Below are 25,099 nucleotides of genomic sequence, written 5' to 3'. Positions count from 1 at the left end.
GGCCATGGGGTCTTTAAAATCAAAAGTGTTGAAGTGTGTACCCTCTGAAGAGCATGAATGTGCTCAAGAAATGTCATGGCAATTTGAATATCATCCATTCCATCCATCCATTTTCCACATCTTATTCAAGTCGCTGTGGCAGCAGGCCAAGCAAGGTAGCCCAGACATCCTTTTCCCTAGTCACATTCTCTAGCTCCTCCTGGAGGATCCCAGGGTGTTCCCTGGGCAGATGGGATATATAATCCCTCCAGCATGTTCTGGGTCTCTGGAGGAGACCTCTCGGTTGAGGGATCAACATTGGGAAAACATTGAGAAAGAAGTCCAAAAACTGGCTTCTTTCAATGTAAAGGAGGAGTGGCTCCTCTCAGAGCTCCTTCCAGATGTCTCAAATTATACTTTCCATATCTGGGTGGTTGTGAAAGTCTGCAAGGGTCTGCGTGACATTCATTGTTATCTGTCCATGTCCACAAGGGCCTGCATGGACCAGTCGTCTGCAGTCCAAAATGAATGACCGTGGGGCAGTATGCACCGCACACGTCCATATATGCAGACACCCAGTATAGTATAAACAACTGTAGGCATGTACGCTGTCCTTGACCACATTCGTTTTGGAGTATATTTGGCCCTTAAGGGTGAGCCCAGCCGACCTTCGAAGGAAACTCATTTCTGCTGCTTGTAACCCGTTGTGTTGTGCCTCTAACCCGCCCGCTCACCTTTCAGCCAATCACATGCCCCCTGCATTCTGAATTAAGCAACCAAGGGCTGCTGCAAATAAATACAGTAAACAGACACAGCATCTAAACCTCTTTAGATTTTAAACCTTAGATTAACAAGGCTGCACATGCTACCTACCTAACTAGCTAGGTGGGGTTGTAAGCTTGGTTTATTACTTGCTTTATATTTTTCTACTTACCATGATAATTGTTTGCACCATAATACCAAAGCAAATTTCTTGTATGTGTAAACCTACTTAAAAGGTTGATTTCTTACTTGATTCGTCTGATTCTGAGCATCAAAGTGATAACTAATCGACTGATTTGCCATCGTTTAGGCCCAACTACTAGCAGAGTAAAAAGAACTGGGATACACTGGGAAAGGTAGTCACATTATTTTAGACTTTTAAACCTTTTCCCATAAGTTGGTCCGCACTCTACCAATGACACTAATGACTCTTTTTTCCAAAGCAAAAGTTACTGGGGCATAATGGAGCTTCTAGAGCACAAATTCTGAAAGTACTAATTTTCAGAACACAGTCTCCCATATTGGACTCGTCTTAGAAACTTAATGACATTAGTATTTGTGTTCTCGCATCAGGCCAGCTAAGAGAATGAGGGTCATCTAGTTTTAAAAGAAAATGTGATGCTTTCCTAACAGCAGATTGAGACGTGTGCTGCAATGCATTAGGGGTACTTTCTTCCATTAGAAGCCACAAAAGATGTCTGAAAGAATCTTTTAATAATGATAACTGTGCATAATTGAGGAGACTGGGAGCTAATGGCTCAAGTGTTAAAACAACTATCTGAGCTGCATTTAAATTATGTACATATAATACATATTTGAATCCTCAAAAGCCAAAGCACTGAACATGCAGGCCATTTCATGTTGTGAATTCTTTATAGACACATTTTCACATGCATAAACATCAGAGAATGAGCAGTGACTTGCTTATGTCTTGCTGTGTGATCAAAAGGATTACTGAGTAGGCCTACTGGGCACAGGTCCAGTGGCCCAAGGCGTCAGGGCCCCCCCCCCGATACAGAGTCTCTAGTTGAAGAGATGCAAAATGACCACAAAGAGAGGGTAAAACTACTACAAAGAGACTGCAAATAAACACAAAACAGCCACAAAGAGATATAAAATAACTACCAAGAGACACACACAAAAACAAAGAAAACACAAAACAACTACTTTCTGTGCGTGGGTCCTTCCTATTTGTGTGTGTGTGTGTGTGTGTGTGTGTGTGTGTGTGTGTGTGTGAGAGAGAAATCTGAACACTGTCATTAAAAAACAGAATGCAAAAAAATAAAAACGTGTTGCATTTTTCAGTGAAACGTTTTCCATTGCCAATACAACTTTTTCCAATACAAATGTTTCTATGTAAATGTTTCCTTTTTCAGTTCCGGTTTTGTTTTCGATGCCAAATTTTAAAGTGACTGTCCTGGCTCCATAAATGGCCCACCCACCACAGCTGCGGGTTAGGTTGACCGGTGCCGATGAGAGCATGGATGTGGGTGAAAAAGATATATCCATGGTGAGAAAGAGGTGCACGTTGAGATGGCTAGAGGAAACATTGGAGAGATTCAGCCACACATGTTTGAGCCTCAGTCAGACCCAGAGGTGGAGTCTACCGTGCACCAAAATCGGTGACTAGCTGACGTATCAGAATGGTAAGTGTAGTTAGCATCTTTTATTTGTTTATGTTGTTTATGTTTATGTTAAGCATTGCTTGGTTGTGAAACATACAATAATATCTGCTACAACGTTACAGTGTGTTCACATTGTTATTAAGTAACGTTAGTAGATAGTGGAAGGAAGCTCCAGGGTGTGGTTTACATCCAAAAACTGCACACTCTACTGTCTGCTGTCAAAACTTACACTACACTAACTTAGTGCAAACTCTCGCTCTCTGTACTGACAAGTCCGCTCTACGCTGGAGGTTTCAGGTTTCTTTGCTGCTGGCATTGTGATTGGCTTTAGAATTTGTAACGTCCCAAATCTAGCTTGCCTGGAGTCCGTTTAAATCTCATTTTATGAAAGTGTACAGGCATCTCCCCCTTCAGTAGAGGAATGTGAAAACACCTCTCCAGTGACAAACTTTGCAGAAATACAAGTCAGTAAAGTCAACGTCTGGCATTTGGCATTTTAGGGGACATAAACATAAGAAAAACACATTTTTGAGTGGAAGGGTACTTTAAGGGAAACAGCATCATGCATTAAAGGATATGATGATATGCACAAATTGTACAGTATGTTCTAAAATCCCATTACTTGATTGGAGTGAAATGGCATGTTATCAGAATAAAAACGAATGCTCTAATGGGCCACTGCTTTCCATAACAGCATCTAGTTCTAAAAAGCCCATAATTTGATTGGAGTTCAGTGGCACATTATCAAGAACCATTCAGCTTCAAGAGAATCGTAAGAAAAAACAAAACAAGGAAATTTGGATTCAGTTGAGGTTTCTGAGAGCACTTTATCTGTAAACCCTGTGGCAGTAGAAATCAGTTTCAAATGATTTTACATATTTACGATTGCTGAGGCTCATCGCCAAATTGTTATGTTGCCAATAGACAGGTGTCAGTGATTCCAAGAGGGCTGCAATCTGGAGGCAATCCCAAAACCTTGGATTAATAAGGCTTAATCATAGCAATCATCTGGTCTTATAATATGAGAGTTATGTCCTTCCAGTGTTCCTGCATAACAGAGTCTGTATTTGTGTATCTGTACTACACATTTAACAGTAAGGTTTTGATTACATGATACTTCCATATTACTGTTACTGTCTTACAAAAACTGAAATTATGATGCCAAGAAAAAACAACTATGGTCTCAGACGTCACCATAAACTTGAATAAACATCTCTCAGAGTGTCAAGAAAACCTTAACATTATTAGCTTCACAAAGATACAGTAATATTTCCACTCTGTTTCACTCATAAGAATTTACCAACCTTTAGTGTTTTAGGGCAATGATTCTCAACTAGGGGTACGTGTACCCCAGGCGGGACTACTGCAGTTGCCAGGGGGTATAATGAAAGATTGTGGAATAGTTCAGCTATTTTTAAAATAAACAACAGAAATTATGATTTAGAAAACTACAGAAGACTCCTACCAACCTGAGTCAGTTCACCTTAACTGTGCTGCGATTGAGAATTGAAGTAAACTTGTTAGGACACGAGCAGAGAAGTCAAAATAGTTAGCTAAAAGTGATTTTAAAAAATGGTTGAAATGCCCAGCTTCTGCTACTCCAGGTAGTATTAGTACAAATGCAAACTTGACAAAAATTACAGAAAAAAAAGACCAAGCCTAAACAATTTCAGCATCACTGTCTAGTATTAAAAAAAAAATTGCAACAATGTCAACTTTTATGTAATTAATAGTGTTACATCACATCCATGACAGTTGGTGTCAAAAATGGGTACTTGAGCTCATCTGACAGGACTGTGGGAGTACAGCAGACAAACATTTGGGAACCTCTGTTTTAGGGTACAGTGGCAACACTAGCAACTGGAGAAGCAGAAGTAATAGTAGCAGGAGGACTCATACTAATAATATTAGTTGTATTAGGATCAGTAGTTGTTACAATAGTAGTTTTGGCATTAGTAACTGGTTTGGTTAAGTTAGCCTCCTAAGATCAGACAGGTCAAAGCTCAGCAGCTCATAGACTGTATAAAAACTCTAATATTCCCTTTAGGAACAAAAAACTAACATTGGTATAATTAGAAAAGATAAGCATGACTCACGAATTTACAGCACAAATGCAGAGTGTAAAAAAACAAGGCACCACACCAAATATTTATGAAAATACATATAAATAAGAAAATATATACACTGTATGAAAATAACAAGCAGGACTGATAATACCTTATTGTTCCCACAGAGAGAAATTCCTTTATCACCAAAACAGCCCAGTTTGTACAGCAGAAGGAGCAAAGAACAGTCAAGACACTGCTCACACAAACAGATCAGGATACACCAGAGACACACAAACACATATAGTAAATACCAGCGGCTGCCTGTGCTGCCTGGAAGCCACAGTAAAAGGATGGATCAGGATCAAAAGCCTTCCGCACGAGAGCTAAAATGTGCCCATGTTTCATGTTTTCAGACAGGAAGGCATTTCATTTCAGATGGATTCACTGTGGTAAGCTGTAGGTTACAGGAAAAGCCTGAAGTGTAATGGTGTTCTGGGCCTGGTACAGTTTGGTCATGATGGGCTGTGGTGCAATTATTCTTAAGCACTTTCCTGCAAATAACTGACTATTGATTATCAATAAGTTGCTGGACAGAAAATTAATCAGCAACAAATTTGATAATCTATTAATCATTTAAAGTCATTTATCAAGCAAAAATACCAACATCAGCTGGTTATAGCATTACAAATATGAGGACTTTTGCTGTTTTTCTCTGTATTATGTCATTGTCAATCAAATATCTTTGTTTTTTTGGTTGTTCAAAAAAAAACAAAAAAAACAAGCAACTTGACAAGCAACATTTTTCAATATTATTAAATAATTAAAATATCAATAGATAAACTAATGAAATTAATCCATAGCTGCAGCCCTGCTATTGATGGTTGTTATTTTAAAGTTGCATTAATTGATTTTTGTCCACTTGGGGGCATGCAAAAAGCTGTAAAAACATTAACACATTGGTTGCCTTATAAAGTTGTTATGGTGAACGTGTTAGCAAACTGTTTCTTATTTACATAGGCAGGCATGGACCAACATCACCAAAGCCCGCTCAGATGTGATTGGTCAATATTACTTGGACTACAAACGGAAACAGGAACGCTTGCGATACCAAAATCTTGTCTTTTGCCTACAGATTCTGCATTCATTAGCAAATATCTGTTTATAGCGAATATGATTAACACAAAAAGACAAGAGAGGAAAGGCTCTGATGTTAGTCAAACTAGAAAAAGTTTTCACTAAGTGCTGTTCAGCAGGTGGTTTAAATTTCATTCTCAAGTTCTGATTCATTACTTCTTGTGAGGGAAATGTCCACATCCAACACCAGAGTTTCATTTGGGCAAAGAGTGTGAATGGGCTCTCAAATGCTAATAACAGGAGAGATGCCAGAGACAGACACACCACTCCAATCTTTATGCTTTACAAAAATAGAGTGTATTGTGTCTGGGGAAGCAGTGTTGGTGATGCCCACTTTGGTTACATAGATGCTGCCAATAAACATTGAAAGAGATAGTATTGTATTCGTTAAAATGAACAATTTCTTTTCACACCAACGCAAGTCTGGTCAAACAAAATGTTTTTATGTGTGCGTTACTGGCTCACAATTTAGCATTTTAGTAAAAAGCTACTTTCCAAAATGTTTGCAAAAAAAAAAATGGGAATCAGTGTGTTTCCTTCAGCTACTGTTATAAGAGAAGGTGGCAAAATTACATGAGGCACTAGTAACCAGTAAGTAGCTAAGTACATATGGCATCTCATTTCCCACCCATGATGGCATTCATGTTATTCTAATGAATAAAATATTTCCACATTCACCATGTGGTGTTTTTGTCAGCTGACAAGGTAATAGAGCAGCAGCACCTTCTCCCCATTGTCATACAGCGACCAGATTTGAACAGAAGTGAACTGTCACTTCACAGCTTGCCATTTCCCGGCACCCATTGGGCGTCACCTTGCTGCTGAAATTAAAAAGCAACAACAGGCGAGTGAGTGTGCGCTGTAACGCCCTCCTGTGACAAAAAAGCTGTCTGAGAGGAAGAGAGCAGAAAACATCTCGACAGAAGTCTCGTCTTCTACCCTCGCTGCCGTCTGTTTCAGCTAAATGACAGAGGTTTGATCTCGGTGGGCGAGTTCACGCCGCAGGCCTTCACGCTCGATTCTGAGTCACTGCTGCTACAGGAACTGATTTGTGAGATTCCATTTCCATTCATATGTCTTCTGGGATGTAACCCATATCTGCTAACATACTGACAGACAGTGTAAGAAAACACAAGCTTGTACAAATAAACAAAAATGACATTTGTTTTCATAGCTACCTGCTCTACTACACACCTGTCCATTTCACGTGAATTTTATTAAACATAAGTATGATTGTTTACCTGCTGCTGCCGGAGGTAGACGTTATTCTAATGCCGGGTTCAGCTACACAATCTTTCTGTCAAGAGTCACTGTGTCAGATTCTTATAATCAGAAATTCTTGCTGTGACTTAGCTGAGAGACATGGCAGACTACATACTGGACCCCAACCAATCATAGCTTGCAGTCTTGCATGAAGTACAAAGGTTATCGGTAAGGTGCCAGCGACCGGCTTCACTGTTCCCCCTGACAGCACCAACAACAAAAGTTTATGCATGTTAATGTGGTGACACGGGAAGCTCTGATAGACGAATGCTTAAGGCCCATACCACATAACTGCATCATCATCTCTCCCCTCTTGTTTGGCTCTACACTATCAGTTTTGCAATGAGGCAAAAATGCCAAAGAAACCAATCTTAATTAAATATAAAACATTCTGACAAGGTAGTCTTTTTGTTGGAGGCGTCACAGAGAAGCTGCAACAGCTGTCTTTGTATTTTGCAATTATCAGGCAAAACAACAGTTTGTGCATTTGGTGGGAGTTACATGGTGTACTGTAACAATTTCCCTGCGATAGAAACAGCAACTACTGCAGCCTTGAGCCTCGAACCTCGAGCAGAGATGAGCAACAGGCTACAGAGGTCTGGTCACTTGTTTTTAACTCCACACCCCCAGATTTGTTTCATTTTCAGGACTTGTGGTCTTTAGCCCCAACTGACACTGACTCAAGTGAGACAATTAATCAGACTCGGCGCAGCTCCCTCACAAAATGCTTTATACAACCTTTTTCAAGTATGCAGCAGTACTCCCCAAGATCTGTAAACAGACTAATATGCTGGTGGAGTTAACCTTTAAGGCTAAGCTAGCCACATCGTGATTCCAGCTCAGTACTTAAGGCATAAACACAAGACTGATATCAATCTTCTCATCTCATTCATGGAAAGAAACCAAATAAGCATATTCCCAAAATGTTGAACTATTCCTTTAAATTAAATTCATTCTGGTAAGAGAACACTGATTTGTGTCACACGAGGGAGAAAAAGTTTAAAAGAGGGCATATTTAGGTGCAGTGTGAACACTGTCTCCATCTCTCCTTGGTAGATCAAGAGGAAAATAGAGATGCAGGAAAGAAGAAACCAATGAAAAATAAAATCACCAGCTGTGATGATGGAATCTGCAGTGATCAGCGATATATATTATCTAAACACCTGTCTTCAAAGATATTCTGCCTCTCCTCTCTGTGATGTGGATGTAATAAGAGAGACGGGGTGTTTCTATATCGATTTATTGCGGATTGTAGCAGACTTTACAGCGTGTGAACTTAAAAATTGTATAGGAATTCATTATCAAGCTCAGTGAGTCAGACTCTTTTGGGATAATGTGAAAGTGACAGTTGTTACTGGGATCTTACCTCATAGCATTCATCTCACTGGGACCTGAACTACCAGTTACGTGATGTAATACCAAAAGATACCTAGGTAACATGCTGGAAAAACTGATAAAATGCGACTAGTTTGGTGCTAAATTGACTCACTCTGGATTAGAGGATGGGATTTCTATCATGCCATGTACCTGCACAAATCATACAAATCTCCCCTGACATTACTCCCATTTTAAATGAAGGCTCTCGGTTGGAAAAAGGGTGGGACCATCTTATCTTGACAGTCAAAGGCAGAGGGATTCAGAACGAAAATCAGAGGTCCCTTCAGTGTGAAAATGTTGTGCCACAGTTCCCAACATTGAACATATATTCTGCAGTTTTCACATTTTGCTACAGACTGAGATATGTTTGCTCCTGTTTGGGTTGAAATCCAAAACATTGTCCATTCATTGTAATCTGACGATTAGCAGAAGACGACACGCTGACATGTGGACAAGTAGCAACTAGTTAATGTAGTACCAAACTTTTGTAACAGGATGTACAATGCACGTCTGTCTCCAAAAAAAAAAAAAAAATAATAAGTCACGTTTTAGCAGCTGAATATGTCCATGCTGGCTGCTCTCTGGTAAACACATTGGAATGACCGTAATTTTTGCTAAACCGAAGTCAGAAATAATGGCAGACTTTCATAAACTCCAAGATCTTGTCAGAGAACATTTTGACTTATCAAAAACAGGTGCAACTAATAACATGAAGGTCCCATTGCCATTGTGCATTATGGCTAACTGTTATGGCCCTATAGATGTGTTTATGTATATGAAGTGTGTATGTGCATATACTGTGTGTTACTATGTATGATTAAGTTTAACTGAGAGAGAGAGAGAGAGAGAGAGCGAGAGCGAGAGAGAGCTACACATAGTATTTCTGAAAATGTTTTTATTGTGATTTTAATATGGACTCTTGGGAGACTAGCCTTGAGCTAAAAGAGATCCAAATAAATAAATACTGGCACATTTAAATGGAACAGAAGGATAAATACAGCTGTGTTTCTCCTGCAATGACAAGTCAAAATTCAGAAAGGTCTATTATTTTGGGAAGTTTTGACTCAATACTTAGATGATACTAGATGTATAAACTTCTTTTGACCTGCAAATCACTAAAGGAATGCTTACTGGGACAGTGTGCATAAAACATTGTACTTCAGCATTAAATACTTGCACTAAAGAGATGTTGCACTGGTTTAAAGGATAATTCTGGTTTATTACAACTTGTGTATCTTCATAGTTTGGGCTAGAGCTGAAATTATTTGATGACTAGAAAATAACTGCTGAAAATGTAAAGATATTTGTTGTTTTGTTGGTCTGCGATGATAGCAAACTGAAAACCTTTGGGTTTTGGACTGTTGTTCGTAAAAATCTAACCAGGAATTTGGTCTGTAAACTGTGATGAATGTTTACAACAAACAGTCATTTTACAGTTTGACTTTGTTTTCTTTTCCAGTAAGTTTGGCTAACCTGGAGATTTGTTCACAACCTGTATGATCAGCCTGTGTTTCATGTCCTGTCTGAATTATTTTCAGCAATGTTGATATGAATGAACTATATATATATATATATATATATATATATATATATATATATATATAGAGAGAGAGAGAGAGAGAGAGAGAGAGTTTAAAACAACACAAGTCTGTTAACAGAAAAGATCTTGGTACAGCATGTATGCTTGGACACAGTCAATACCAAAAACGTAAAGCCACAATGGATAACATCTAGTCTTATACCATCTGGGAGCAAGGAAGAAAAACAATTATGGGCAACTCTCAGTCAATCTCAAAGTGTGTCTCAGTTCATTATTATCAAGGGAACCTGGAAACTCTCCAAGGCAAAACTTATCTCTAACACCGGACATGCTGGCACCTCCAAACGTAAAACATACCTAATCTGAAGGGCACTGAGGCATCGCAGGTCAACTACATGTCAAGCTCAATATCAGAAACTCTTCATTTCCCTACATTTCTACCACATGAACCATTGAACTTACACTTATATATAGTGTGCTCATTAAAGCTAAAAAACCATCCATCAACTCGCCTTCATCACTAAACCGTCAGCCCTATAAACACAGAAGACAAGAAGCTAGTAGCTGTACAGTTACAGTAGATGAGATCATATTGTATAGAAACTTTCATACATACTAATGCTAACAAAACTGGAGTATTATATTATATATTATACTCTTCAGCTGTGATGAAACCTGGCACTTGGGTGCATTAGAATACATTAGAGATAATGAATTCCCCTCTCCCGTTTTTCCCCATCGAGCAGGGCTGGCCAGCGCGTGTGATGGCGGAGTGGCAAGGCTTGCAGTTCTCTGCATTCATATTTTTCCTTTTCATGTGGGGAGCCACGCTGTCACGCTTGTGCCTCGCTGACAAATGAAAAATATAAGGTTGATGACTACTTTTTTTTTTTTTTAAATTTGTTTCTCTGTGCTTCCTCCCGTGATTTAGAGATGTCTATCCAGGGACACTGTGTTTGGTACCTGCTCATTATTATTGCTCACATTTTTGGAAGATTATAGGTTTCTCATGCAAATAAGACACAATACAGACAGACAGACTAAAAGGAAGAGTGAAGGTAATGGGTCGCGGTATAACAAAAGAAAACCTTGAGTGCTCAGCCACACACACACACACAAACACACTGTCATGAGCAGAGTTTACCATTTAATTTGTTCCTTTTCTCCCTCTCTCTCTCTCTCACACACACACACACACACACACACACACACACACACACACACACACAGTCAATCACAGCAGGCAAGCCACGCAGGTGTGCTCCCAGCTTTTGTCCCAGTTTCACCTCTGCAAATGCTGAATCAAATACTGCACCATCTCCTCCTCTGTGGCCTTGTCCACCACCAAAAACAAAAAACACAGCAGACTTGTTTTGCCTAAAGTGATTTTTCCAATGAGTTTGTCCATGTGCGAGTATTTGTTTTCCCCTTCCATGCTGCCATACTTTGGCACAGTGTGAGCGTGTGTGGATTTCCGTGTGTGTGTGTGCATGCTTGTATCGGAGACAAGGCCATCCATCTCAGACAGTCCCATCTGCGAGCAACAGCCTTGTTTACTTATCCCTCGACCAGAGAGCAGCAGCAGCCTGTCCACAGGTAAGCAAGCAGCCAGTGCTCAGGACGAGCTGGGAGGAGCAGGAGGAGGAGAAGGGGGGTCGGCTTCTGTCTTCATCCGGGGATAAATCATTCTTTACACCGACAGCAAACTTCCACACCTTTTGCTCCTCTCACGCCGTCTACTCGTCGCTCTGAATTCATCCTTTTCTTCACTCCATTTTCCCGCATCCTTTACCACTTTCTCACTCCAGTTTAATTTACTCATCTTTCCAAAGTAATCCCTTTCGCCTCCCCTCAGTCTTCCCCTCCAAGCCCCCACCTTGTCACACCATTTTCCATTTTTCTCTCTCAGACCTCCTACACCTTTTCCTCTCTCTGCCGCTGTCTAGTTATCTTTCCAAAGCAATCCTTTCCCCTACGCTCCCTTTTCTCACCGTCTACCCTCCCAAGTTGTCTCTCTCATCTGGTCAAAGCATCTTTCAAAGCCAAGCCCTCTCCTTCCCTCAATCTGCTTCACCTTCTCCTCGGCCCTGACTCTCATCACACATCATCACCACATTTTCTCAGCCACGTTCTGCCTTTCTGTCTCTGTCGGAGGACAGGGAACAGCCAGCATGGAGCTGATGGGGTGAAAAAGCGCCCTGTGATGAATATTCATCCCGTCCCGCAAGCCTCTCTCCCTAGTCGCCGTGTTGCAGAGGCCTCCAACCCCCATTTATTTGTCACAGGCAAGATGGACCCCACAGGAAGGTTTCTTGTGCCAAGGCTGAAGAGGGAAAAACTAAGTCTGAAAACTCATACATCTGAGCCATATCAAATAAGAGTTAAGACACCGAGACAGTGATGACACTGTCCACGGCTGTTTTCTCTGCTGCTCATCACAGATATGAGTGCGACTCAAGGAGCAGAGAATTGGCAAAACATTGGATAAATGTCTGGGGTTCAACAAGCTGGGTAATATTTTCATTGTTTTGGCCATCATTCTGATCAGCTGCGATAACAGCTGTGTGCTCCGACTTCATTCCTGAGATCTTGCGACTGAGCGACAGTCCAGCAGGGAAGGATCACAAGCGGTAAGTCAATCAAGTATGGTAGTTTGTTAACAAACCCCCAGTTTAACCAGACTTATTTCAAAGAGAAAACATAGCAGCATATAATTAATGTGTAGAAGAGTGAAATCTCGTGAATTGTTTCATAGGTTAATCATTTCATGGAGCTTCACCTGACAAAAGGTCAATGACCAAGATTTTTAACAAATTTTGTGCCAATAGTTGTGAGAGATCAGCACTTTTCAAGAGAAAACCAAGGAAAGCAAAATTATTACTCAAGCTGTGTCCCAAATCCACACTACATACCAGTTCTATACAGTATGTACTACATACTTATCATTATTGTATACTGTTTAAGCAGTTGGTATGTTGTACAGACATTCATGATTCCCAAAAGATGAATCCTACTGACTTAAGTGATCCCCTGACTTTTCCTCTAGTGCCTCCATCAGGTCAAAATTTTATGTTGTCCTAGACTTTGGTTTATGACCAAATATCTCCAAAACTAATGACATTCTCGTCGACAACGGAACTAGTCCTGAAATTATGACTTTTAAATGAACTGATAAACATTGAAAACAATTTCAATGATCAATTAATCATTTCAGGGAAAAATGACCTAAAGTCTCTGGTTCCAGATACTTAAATGTAATGATTGGCTGCTTTTCTCGGTTTTATATCACTGTAAATTGAAATTGTTGTGATGTGGTATTTTGTCACTATATTATTACATTTTATAAACTCAATCAAAAAAAAATTATGAAGATTATTGTTAGTCCTAAACAGCGCTATGTTTTTTCTTCTTTCCCATCACGTTAATTATCTTGTGACCCCTGGACCCCCTTGTGACACCTTGGAATGACAACCACAGGTCTGATAATATGGTTAAACTGGTTTGTTTAAAACCTGTGTGATGGTTTAACGGCTTGTGCTAATTGCCTTGGTGGACAAAATAAATAAGAAATAAAAACAACAAGGTTGTAAAAAAAAATAAAAAATAAAAAATTCCTTCAACATTGGTATGAATTGTAAACACTTTGACAATAGATTCTACTTCAACACTGCAGATGATTTTCTCTGAAGGCGCCCAGAACAGTGTGGAATAGAAATACTGCTAATGGATAAAAAGGAGAGCGGGGTCAGAAGGGGGAAAAATGTCGACATGATTGAGGTTCCAGCCTAATTAACTGGAGATCACTTAAATGGTTGGATAGCTGAAGAGGTCATTATCCTGAAGAGCTCTGAAGAAGCCCATTAGGGCTTTCCAAAGCTGGACCCATGACTCCTCCACTTTGGTTTTCGGTTTCTCCAATAAAAACACACATGGTTGATTCTGCTCCATGGAGGCTGCTGGCCTGTTAAGAGCTTTCCCTTCATTGAATTTGAAGAACATGTGCAGTCATCCATATATGTGTGTCTGTGAGCTCAATCATCCATACACACTATCATACATTCACTACCGCTACCCTCTTTGCTACCACACATAGTATAAGCTATGGAGAATAACACTGAGCTAAGCAGAAAAAAGAAAAAACCAAACTGAGCACTCCACACAAAACAAATCCAAGAAATATCGACTTTTACGTTAGCCCTGCAAAAAGAGATGGTAAACCAAGCAATGTACAAATGTTTCCCTGAACAGCCAGAAAAACACGGACTGCAACATCAATATATACAGCTGTAACAGGACTGGGTAAATTAAGTCTTTTTCAACAGGATTCCACATGTGTGGGAATCATTCATTCATGCACAGCAGCTCTACATAATCACACTTCTCTGACCGTGAACATCATAGCAGCATCTCCTATATTAGTCATGCCGTCCCACCAGCATGTTCAACAAGAAGCAGTCTGTCTCAGCCTCTCCCGAATCCCCATAATCACTTCACCGACATCCGAGTTAAATCTAAATTTATTTAAGAGGGCTTTTTACAAAATAGTTATTAGGAATTAAGAGTGGTTAAAAGAGCAATAAGGGGTATTAATGTAGATAAAACACTTTAAATATGAGGCCTGTGTGTGTTAGTGAATATGAGTGCTACTAATTTGTCGCTCCACTTATGCAGGATGGATCAAATTCACTGGGATTTTCAGAGACAATGGAGAGTAAAAATCACCTACACTTATTTTACAGCAACTGTGTTTTATGTGAAATACACTTTCAGCAGCCTAGATCGATCGAAAGAATCACAGCCCAAAATTAAATTACGCATAACAAAGACCAAGTACTCAAGTACTGTGCCAAAGTACAATTTTGAAGTACTTGTACTTCACATTTTTCAAGCAAAAAATGCTGTTTTTAGCCAGTTTTTCTCTGTTTAATATTATTGTAAATTGAATACTTTTGAGTTTTTGACAAAACAGGACATTTGAAGATGTGACCTTGTAAGGATTTGTGTCACTATTTTCTGACATTTTATAGACTAAATAATTAATTCAGAAAATAATCTGCAATCAATAAAGAAAATAATCGTTAGTTGCAGCCCTAATATATAATATATAATAACATAAAACTGACACACGGCAGTATGATGAGTGAACATTTACTTTCGATTATCAAGTACATTTTGCTGATAACACCTCTGTACTTAAGCGAAGTTTTGAATTTAGACTTGGATTTTTACCTTTAATGGAGTATTTTTACACAGTGGTACTGCTACTTTCACTAGGATCTGAATATTTCTTCCACCACCACTTGTTTTTTAATCCCCAAACTATAAAAGTTAACAGTCTGCATTGTGCAAATGTAGAGAAGGGTACGTAACTATGGTTTCATATAAAATTAGAAAATGAAGCACAGTTACTATATTATGGAAAGCCCAAATATAAAAACATAATCTAATTTTATTAAAAAGTTCATGAAAACATTAGGATAAAAAATGACAAGAGAACTTCATATTTGCTCATCTGGGGGCTCGTTTATGGGGCCCCCGTAGCTTTTGGGTGCCAAAGAGCTGCTAAATTCACTTATGGCTCATGCCGTGTGTGGGGCATTTTTCTAGACAGTATTCACTCCATTGGTGATGGAAAAAAGGGCCTTTTCAAAAAGATAACTTATTACTACTAATTAACTGTTCATTTGTAATGGCGGTGCATAATGGTGATGAGCAACAGGAGTTCATAGTTTGCCCACCTTTTTATTCCTAACCACTCTCGCAGCAGAGCCCCCGGTAGAGACATTGCCATATGACCTAATTATCTCTCATTAGTGGCCTCAGTAATTACAGGCCCTTTTACAGCTCCATCTCCTCTGTCTCACATAGGAGGGGATTTCAATTAGGCTTGCCTTGCAGCTCTGCCTGCCCGACTTTCACAGCTAAGCCACACTGTCACCTGTGTAGCCGAGCATAGCCGAGCGGCAGGCTGCCCAGTACTCATGGAAAGCTCCCACAAAAGGGATATACGTGTTTCTGCGGCTGGGTTTTATTCATTCCATATCATGCGCCCATCAATGAGACATGATAATAAGACAGCTTGAAGAGGTATCGTCTTTCAGTGAAGAGAAAAATAACCTTTTATGCCATCTTCTGCAAGCAGCACATCATGAAAAATACATTAGAGAAACTTTTATTGCAGCGCATCTTCCTGTCATAGGTAAATACCATGTGATATGCAAAGTCTCAGGTATCTGAGTGACACAAAATGCCTCCATCAAGCCAGATTCGTCAAACATAACTAGGAGCGGGAAAAAAAAAAAAAAAAAAGAGGATTGAATCAGCTGCCTCTACATTATTCAGCTAAAAGCACAGTGGGATTCATAAGAGGAAGAAACAGAGGAAGAGAAAAAGCAACAGAGGAGGCTTGAAATTGTTGAGTAGCTGCGAGGAATTACTCCACGGTCCTCTTCACTCCCGCTTATCTTTTATCTCTCACTCCAACCCTGGTGCCAAATCAGTCACCCTAATTAACAGGCCAGCGTGAAACACCAATCAATACTGCAGAGGGATAATTAACCCCTTGTGTTCTCAATCCTCTCTACAAAAAAGGTGAAATTGAAATTGATTGAGATTACCTTTTGTTGGCTAATTGTGGCCCTCAGTCGGGTGAAGGAGGGTCGATGGCATCTGTGCCGTTATCAGGAATCACTGGGACTGATGTTAGTAAGAGAGGTGCAGCAATGCATTGTTGTGAATGGAACATGCCAGTTTAGGAATGCTTTTATACTGAAGCAGCACTGGAAAACTATGCACCATATGACGTTACATAGCTTAATTTAGGCTCGGGCACAAGGCCTACACCACAACCACGCTTATAGTCACCTATCAAGCATCCTTATTTCTGGTTACTCTTTGTCTCAGCTTCCTCACAAGACCAGTGCCTACTTAACGCACATGCTTACAGGGTCTCAAGCCAGGGGCCCACATAGAGAAGAGATATTATTTATTTAGGCAGTACCAGATTTTAAAATGTGGGTTCAGGTGCTGCAGGTTGCACTACTTAAAGCTCCGTCATTGGTCAACTTATGTGTCCGTTTCCTTTTTCAGCCAATGGCTGAAAGGTAGATTTTAAAATTACTTTCTTTGCTTCTATCTTAGATTAACCTCTGGACCTGGTTTGACTTTTTTTTAAATATTCTTAATTAAAACAAATAAACAGAGTTGATTAAACACATAATACCTTTGTTGACTGATTGATGGAGGTTTAAACTGCCTCTCATTCCCATAAGGCCTAGCACTTTATGTATAACTTCACTTTTTGTTGCATTGTTTTCATCATTTACTTTTTACTGTTTGTTTTGCATTGTATGTACTGAATTTTCTTTTATCGTTTTATCGTTTTATTGCGTGTCATTGTTTTTAAAAAGAAGTTACTCATGTGGGACAATAAAGATCTAAACTGGAAGACTTTACAGCAGCTGTCAAGGAGAAAAGTCATGCAGATTTGCAGGATGCAGGAATTGTGACAGTCCCAATGATGATGAAATATTATGATGTTAGTCAGTTGGAACATTTCACTGTGAACTCAATTAGTAAAATGCAGGCCACATGTTTTAATATTCTGCATAATAATCTAGCTAGATATTAATTTACACAACCGCCCACTAAACCCAGCACCCCAGCAGTAGCCACACCATAATTAGTGCTCATGTGCATGACTTTACAAGCATTAACTCAACTGTAACAAGAATCAATTTACCTTATAGATCCTGAAGTGCAGATTAAATCCATCCGGTTTGGGCGACGACCGTTAAAGTTACATCCACAGAGGACAGCACAGTCCGGTTTCTGTGCAGAGCCTCCTGCCCTCTGTGGTGCAGGTACCCCGGCCTCGAAAAGCCAATTTTCTCCACCCTACAGCTAATGACTCCGGCTTCAAAACCCAAGGAGGCCGCAGGTGTAACTCGGGCGTCAGTAGGCTACTCTCCTCATCAACCACTCCGTCCTCCGGCCAGCGACACCGCTCATATCCAAAATGAGTACCCCACATGAAAGTCTGAAGTCAACCCTTCCAACCGCACCGCCAGTAAACACACTTCAACTTTACTTTACTTTGCTTTAATTACACCTTTTTTCACCTGTGGGAGCAGCAGCCATGGCAACAAACGAGCGTCCCGCGCTCGCTGGAGCCAACCACCTTCCAGAACGGCGACCGTGACGTCATCGCGATTCGACCCCTCTCCAGGGCCGCAGCCAATCATTGGCGCCCTCTAGTGGAGGCCAAGTCAATGCAGTTTGTCATTTTACAGCACAGGGTTGCACAATGAGATGAAAGGTGTGGCCCCCATCATGCGGTACACACACAGAACATATAGCAAATTCAAATATTTAAAATTAGAATAGAACAAAAATAGAGTTATATAAAAATATTATGCAAAATGTATGGTAATGCAAAAACCAGCACAACAGAAAGTTCTATGTCATATGATGGAGTGCGAAGGAACCGGGCAGAGTATTATCGCCACCAACTGCAGTGTTACAAAATTCTTATATCCTTGCTGTCACTCCTGTGTCTTGTAAATAGCTGCGTCAAAACCATAGTGCGAAGAATGTTTTATGGTCCACGTGTTTAACCCATTTACATTCCAGTTTGTTCCTTAATAAATGTATTTTATTTGCATATTTAGGACAAACAAAGATGACATGATCCACAGTCTCCATTTGATTGCAGACATCACAGTTTCCGCTTGGGTGCTTTCCGATGAGGTGCAGAGATGAATTTCGTTTAGTATGTCCCAGTCTAATCCTGCTAATCAGACACTCTTCTTTCTTTCCCAAGTGACCTTCCAACTCCCACTTCTTAGTGGATCAGAAACAAATGCCTTAATATCTTCATCTCATAGCCACTGCACCTAATTTTGTTCCAAATGGAAGATTTGGTTTCTGCCTTACTCATTGGTATTGCGAACTTGATTTGCTTTTAATCAATTTTTGTCAAGCTGATCTACTGTTTCATTCCCTTGAACGCCTACATGAGCTGGTACCCATAAAAACTGTACATCAATTCCTAACCTAAAACTATTAGGTTAGGAATTGATGTATAAAGATTGCATTATTTCATAAAGAATATCCTGTCTACATCATGAAGAAGTATGTTTGAGACTAGCCAGGGCTGCACTTGAGTCTGAGCATATTAGAATTCGCATGGGTTTGATGTCCTCTATCCACTGTAGAGCAAATGAAATTAATAGAATTCATAATTTCAACTGAATATACTGCTATATGGTCAGTCACCAAAACTTTCAACTCTGGAGCATAAAATGCACACCTTGTTTTACCAATTTCCAGGGCTTTTGAACCCATCAGTAAATATATGTACATAATGTCCATTCATCTCATGTAGAATAGTGTTCACATAAGCCTGCAAAGTCACTGCAGTTGAGATGAATGAAAAATTTAAGTACAGAGAGCGAGTGTTGGTCTGTTTCTTGTGGTGGTTGTTGGAGGGTCTTTTCACCTCTTTTGCCCCACACCGCAGTGGTGGAAAAAACATTTTTAAAAACTCATCTGCCCTCACTATGCGTGTAAGTGCACAGCTATGCAGCAAGCTAAATATACTTCCAATAAAAGAGAGAGGCGTTTCTTTCTTGTATTACTATCTGGGACTTCCTCCTGGGCATCGAAGTACACATGCATGACCCCAGTATTTATAATGACCAAATAGTCTAAAAAAGTCTGTGGCATCTCATTAGGGAGGATGGGATGAAATGTATTGCTGTCGCCCAACTTGCTTATTGAAGCTGATTAGACTGGTGAGTTTTTTGGGATTTTACAGGAACATTTTAATACGGGAAGTCCCAGTGCAAATCAAAAAACTAAACCATCTCCCTTGTTAATGTCTCACTCTACCAATAGAGCTATACAAGACCAAATTAGACCTCACCAAAGCAAATAAATGATGCAGCTTGTGTCAGTGCCCCTTGCAAGCAAGCAGAAATATAAGAAATATAACACTTCTGGGTTGGTGTGAAAGTTTGGTCACATCGTCTCTTCCTGTACATCTGTAATACTTTATTTTCTACAAACAGTTTGTAGTTTGACTTTTTATCCACATAATAAAAAAATTACACTGACAAAATTTGCTGTGAAATATTAATCAAAGCTCTAATTATCTTCAAAAATGTGTCTGAAGATAATTAGAGCTTTTAACAATGTAAGAAAAACATTAGCGTCTTCTTTTTTTTTGAAATGCTGAGCAAGGAACACCAGGAAACATCTCTTTTCTAATAAAGTGGTACTTTGAAATGAAAATGTTTAAATGCATTCAAGCTGTAAGATGCATGTGGGCCGACTGGACCCAAATTTGAAGAAAGAGCAATAACAACTTAAGAAGAAACAACATAAGTGAGCATGTAAACAGTGAAAAACATTTTTTTTTAAATGGGAATTTGCATGTTACTGTCATTAATTGTAGACTCATTCAATTTCAATGAAAGTACTTTTGAGTTCAAACAGTAGGATCTGTCAGGAAATCATATTTGGTGTGACAATAACCTGACTACCTTTTCTCTTTGAGAGAGAGTCAAACAGAAAGCTCCGGTTTGAAAAGACATCAAACTTCAGGCAGGTACAGCTTTGAAACCTGCAATAATGAGCTGTGACAGTTGGAAAGCTGTAGACAGTTTTTTTCTCATTAGGACTGAGAGGAAAGAGCAATGAGCTATTAAATATTGCTGTCTACACTAGCCAGGAAGAGGTAATTTGGGGTTGTTGGATGCCGCCTCCATTGTTAGCACAAATTATAAATCCATCCCCACTGTTAGGAGAAAATTGAAGCATCATGCAAGGGAAAACAAAAGCTTACCTGGCCATCATTACAGGGGTGTCATTTTGGTTATAGTGACTGCAGTGGATCAGAAATATATCAGTCCTATTCCACAAGAATCCTGAGGGTCCCATGGGTGCTGCAGGACTCCTGGGGGAACGCTATTACATTAGCGCTTCAGGATCGGGACAAGACAGGAAAACCAAGCAGTCACGTTACATACCTCAGCTGTTGTAGCATACAGTAATGATGTATAATCATTCTCTCAACCAAATTAAAATCAGTTATACATAGGCCTGTTTTAGCAAGTTACAGAGAGTTAGTGAGGTGCAATGCAGCGAGGAAGGAGCTCTGTAAAACTTGAAACAGGATCGGGAGTAGAATCAGGACAAAACAGGGAGAAAGGAAGTAGAACTGGGATGGGATAGGAAGAAATAAATTGGGATCAAGCAGGAGGTGAGGAATGTTTCACTCCTGAGTCGCCCTTTACTCCTGTGTCACACTCACCTCAGACCCAAACTGGGAGAAGAAGGACCCCTGAAAAAACATGAAACAGGAGTAAAAGGGACCGATCAGGATAAGACAGGCCCACACTGCTAGAAGGAGGACCCCTGAGGTGGTTATTAAATGTAAATTTTGGCAAGAATGTGGACAAATGTTGAATAAACAAGTATGTTTTTGCGAGATTATTAGCAGGATCAAACCGTCCAATTTCCATATGTTCTACTTAAGATGTGGCCACTGATTCCTCAGTAAACAACATGAAGACATTTGTTTGAGTTTTGGAAGGTAGACATTCACATTCTGCGCCCAGATGTTTCTCATTTGTTGACTAATGGTGGTGTAGAAATGAAAGGAATATGGAGGGGTCTCCAGAGATTCTCCCTGGTGGAAATCATGGGCTCCATAACTCCTAGATACACCCCTGCATCCATTCACCTTGTTGATTTGGTATGAAGTGTATACTGAATCATAAAGGCCTGGACTCTGGCCATCACTGAAAAAGGCATCAGTCAAAAACGTAACCTGTGATGTGTTCAAATAAGGTCGCAGCTATCTAAGATATTTTCAAAGCAATTACTATCACACGGGTGACGAAAATGCATCAACCCACACACATGCAGGTAATTATTAAGCTGCCATTACAAATGAATGGGGCTTCTGCTGTGTATCCTCAAATAACCAGACATCACATTTATGACATATATGGAATGAAAAAAATAGTTTTAATGCTTGAAATCTCTACACCATGTAGGCCATTGCTCTGATGAGAATTCTTATCACATGCAGAGCTTGGACAGAGCGCTAATCTCCTCAAATGTATGCAGTCGTTGGGCGGCATAAAACATGACAGCTGTCAGCCAACATATTGCAGGCTCTCACTGTGAAAGGTAAATGACCAGTAGGGAGAAAATTGGACAGGCTTGCTTTTAGAGTGGATTCAACCTGCCCAAACTGACGCGACTGACACTGGGGGCCGCTCCAGAGTGACTGCAGCTTAGTCAGAGATGACATGACAAGCACATAGTGCTTTCTGGTACACGTCCCTGGTGTCATAAGTGACCCACTTTCCCCCCTCTAATTGCAATTCCCTCTTTAAAACTGTATTACTATTCACAAAGGAGGATTCAATGTGCACCTACAGTCTGCAGCGGATCACACGCAATGCAAGGGGATTTAGTCTTTATTGTCAAAGAAGTGGAGTGTGTTTATTATGCAAAACACAAACAAACACTTATTTACAATGCTATTCTATGTCACACACACTTCTTTTGCTCATATATTTGTGGCTGTGTACAAATTCTGGGTCCAGAAACTCTGAATAAAGTGGCCCACGAAGGGACCTGAAGACAGAGTCAGACCTGCTCCTCCTCCTCAAATGAGACCATCTGACTCCAGAGAGTAAAACTAATGGTGCATTCAGGCACGTCTTCAGTTCAATTTTATTTATATAGCGCCAATTCATAACAGAAGTTATCTCATTGCACTTTTCCCATAGAGCAGGTTCCCTTGTCAACTTGTATAGTCAAAATTTCCACACTATCACCAGACAGTTGACCTCAAATGGCCAATAAAGTGTAAAAACCAGTGGTAATCTAAGTTCCATAACACCCAGGTTTACAGTATGAACTGTGACATTTCACCAATAGTGTACCACATTAATGGTAAATATATCTATGTATGTATTTCTGTTATCACAACATGAAGAAGAAGGAGGCATTGCATTGAAATTAGATGTTGACTTGTTACGACCTATTCCAGTCTACTAGAGGATCCAGACTCTGAATTGGGCAACGGCACAGGAAAGATGCTATCATCAGGTATGAACATAAGCCATCTAATTTTAACAGGCCTTCTGGACATCCTGTAATTCATGTGAGTGAATGCTGTATGGTTTCTCTGGGGTCCCAACTGCAGAACTGGGTGTATCAACCAATTGCTAAGTGGCTGGCAGAGAGAAAACCTCAGACACTTCCTGTTTTCCTGCTGGGCCGCACTCACAGGGGATTCTGCACAAATGAATAATACATCGTCTCCATTTAATTTTGAAAGCAGCCGTAATGAGGCACTTTTGCACAGTATTTCCCCACTCTGGGCTCTCACGTGTCATAAGCACTGTGTGGTTGAATTTGAAGCAGTTAATGGTCTGTGGTAAACTGGCGTTAAGGCAAAAAGTTAGACACATACATAATATTCATATTTTGAGGGACATATTGACTCTTTTATTTACATAAATTAACTCAGAGTGGCAGCAGCATGAAGATCAGAAAAGTGATCTCGTGACTTGAGGATTTCAGACTTGAATCCAAGAAAAGGCAGGGAAATGTTTTGGGTATGTGACTGAATACTATCCTACCCAACTCAGTACTCAAAACCTTCTGATACATTGTGCTACGGGCACAACTTGGTTGGCACTCAGAAAGTACTGTTGATTTCCAGCCCAATGCAAGACATCAGTCTTATCATTGTGAAGTTTAATAAAAGTACTATGAGTAGCATTTTAAAGCACTGAGTCAAATGACTACGTGTAATATAGAAGGTGTGGCTCTTAGTAACAAATTCACAGAGATTTATCACCAACTCTGCGGCTCTTTGGAGATTTTTAGCCAGTTTTAGCTTATTGTTTTAGTTTAACAGCAGATTCGCTGAATGGTTCAGTCTTATCGCTCTTATTAACAGTATTTTCAGCAAAAAAAGCTTTAATATATCGACTGTACCACCTGCCTAAAAACCAATTGGCGGAAAGACACAGTTAATGACTATCTGGTGAAGAAAGTGAAAAGTCTTAGCCTGGTTCCCGACCTCTGAATTACTGCCCACATCTCAGTTCAGCGATTCAAATAGATCTGGTGCTCATCAACAGCTGTTTCTGCCAGTTATAGAAACAATGAAAATGACATCAGCGGAACGTCACTTGCTACTGATTAGGTGGGGCAAAACAAAACAAACCACGCCCTACCTTCCAACCAGAAATCACTTAACATGAACACAATGTCAGGCTAAATGAATAAAGTGAAACAAAAAGGCAATTCGATCTGTTTAACAGGCTCGAAACATCTAGCAGCCAGATATTTTTCTCAGGAGTGGGTGGAGACCAAACCAGAGGTAAAAAGAGAGAGAATATTAGACGTACATTCTTCAGGTGGACACAAACATGACCCCAAATGATTAACAACTTTAAAAGGTATGTCAGAGGTGTGTGTATGTCAGCTTGTTTCTGAGTTCTTCTGCCCTCTAGTGGCCAAAAATCAACCAATGCTGCTTTAAGTCTGGCTGACAATGACTGCATCATACAACAACTGGTAGTCCTTGATCTTGCAAATCTCAAAAATCAAAACCACTGTGTGAAACGTTCCTGTATCAGTGTACCTTCATTCTCTATATTCTGATATATTTAGTGTAATCACATGAAAGAGTCAAGATTAATCGTTTTCGAGTGAAGACTTTATTTCTAAAACTTGAACATATTACAAATAGTTTGAATGCAATAGTTTGAAGCCACCTCCCAGTTTAAACTTGCCCCATCCTCCTGCACAGTTTTGAATGATGCAAAAAGTAGTGTGAGGAGCAGGGAGGAGTAAGAAGTAAGGGAATGTTCGTGTGATAAAGGGGTATGACCCATTAAACCGTCCAGGCCTGAGTAAAATACAATGAAACACCATGAAAGAGTCTGCCATTCTCAGATGTAAATTTATTGAGGAGGTCGTAACATTTTACAGCTGGTACTCTGTACTGGATATGATCACATTTGCTCAGAGCTGTTAAGATTATGATCCCGGATTATGTGTTTTACCACAAACAAGCCATAACCTCTGTACTGAATTACTTTAATTACTGTTAAAAATTGCAATTAATGACCAATCGCAAGCAATAAAGAGGCAGAAGGTTTCCTGCACGATAAAAATATGAGTGTGTTTTACTAATGAGCTTGTCGTTAAAGATGGCACTGTGTTAGAAGTAGCCTGTCACCACTGGTGGACTTATGTCTCATGGACCCCCATGTTGACAAAGTGCCCTCTTTCGGTGGACAAAACATGATAAAATGCTCTCCAGGGTGCCCCTC

At 39.9% G+C, this 25,099-nt stretch overlaps 1 protein-coding gene across 3 annotated transcripts in view; it reads right to left on the bottom strand.

The window, feature by feature from the left end:
* Positions 1-17,900, bottom strand: part of gfra4a (GDNF family receptor alpha 4a) — a 253,425-nt gene extending 235,525 nt beyond the window's left edge. For 2 of the 3 annotated variants that reach the window (XM_044167858.1, XM_044167856.1), the window contains exon 1: positions 17,470-17,900. The gene's annotated coding sequence lies outside the window, so the exon portion shown is untranslated. Of the gene's footprint in view, positions 1-16,345; positions 16,425-17,469 lie in introns of all 3 variants that reach the window. The other variant, XM_044167857.1, reaches the window with a different exon arrangement.
* Positions 17,901-25,099: the final 7,199 nt, after the last annotated feature.

The sequence above is a fragment of the Siniperca chuatsi genome, linkage group LG15, assembly GCF_020085105.1.
Source record: "Siniperca chuatsi isolate FFG_IHB_CAS linkage group LG15, ASM2008510v1, whole genome shotgun sequence".
NCBI lineage: Eukaryota > Metazoa > Chordata > Actinopteri > Centrarchiformes > Sinipercidae > Siniperca > Siniperca chuatsi.
This window is presented reverse-complemented; position numbering and strand designations above follow the sequence as displayed.